The sequence below is a fragment of the Egretta garzetta genome, unplaced genomic scaffold, assembly GCF_000687185.1.
Source record: "Egretta garzetta isolate BGI_Z169 unplaced genomic scaffold, ASM68718v1 scaffold108, whole genome shotgun sequence".
Taxonomy (NCBI): domain Eukaryota; kingdom Metazoa; phylum Chordata; class Aves; order Pelecaniformes; family Ardeidae; genus Egretta; species Egretta garzetta.
In genome coordinates this window covers 1656440-1657159 of record NW_009260614.1, presented here as the reverse complement: position 1 = coordinate 1657159, position 720 = coordinate 1656440, and positions in this window count along the sequence as shown.

The following is a 720-nucleotide window of genomic DNA, read 5'->3' as shown; positions in this document are numbered from 1 at the left end:
CGCACCTGCAGGGACAGGGCACAGCCATCACGCACGCAGCCCTGAGCCGGGGGGCTTTCTGAAGAGCATGGACTGGGAGTGTCCTGCTCCCCATCTGAGTGGGAAAGGCTGCAGACCAACATGGGGACACGTGTGGCATAGGGCATTGCAGCAGGGGGGCCTGGGGACACCTTTGGCGTGGGGCATTGCTGCAAGTCAATACAGGGACACGTGTGGTGCCCAGGTCCTGGGGAGGCCAAGGTGCAGGAGCCCCCATGTGCCATGTTACCCCCTACGGTGTCCCCACGGCACAGGGCAGACCTCTGCTGTCGCCCCCTCCCAGCTGGGCCATGCGCATGGCAAGTGGTAGGGAGAGTTCAGCTTTTGGGGAGCAGGATGAGGGGCTTGCTGTGCCCATCCCAGCATGTTCCAAAGTGCAGATCCCCACCCCACACTCACCCCCACGTCCTGCTGTGGCAGCCACCCCACAGCAGCGACCCCACGCCCTGCTCCATTGCTGGTGCTTCAGCCTCCCTGGCCATAAGCATCACGCCGGGGAGCACGGGCCGGCGAGGCAGCCCCCTGCCCTCGCTGCAGCCCCAGCTGCCCCCGTTGAAGGGTGGGTTTTGCTTTGCCCTCTGCAGCTATGCTGCAGTGCCCTTTGGACCCCGGATTTCCTCTCTGGGGAGCTGGAAATGGGTCAGAGCTCGGGTCTGCCTTCGCTCCTGGCTGTGGGGCCCA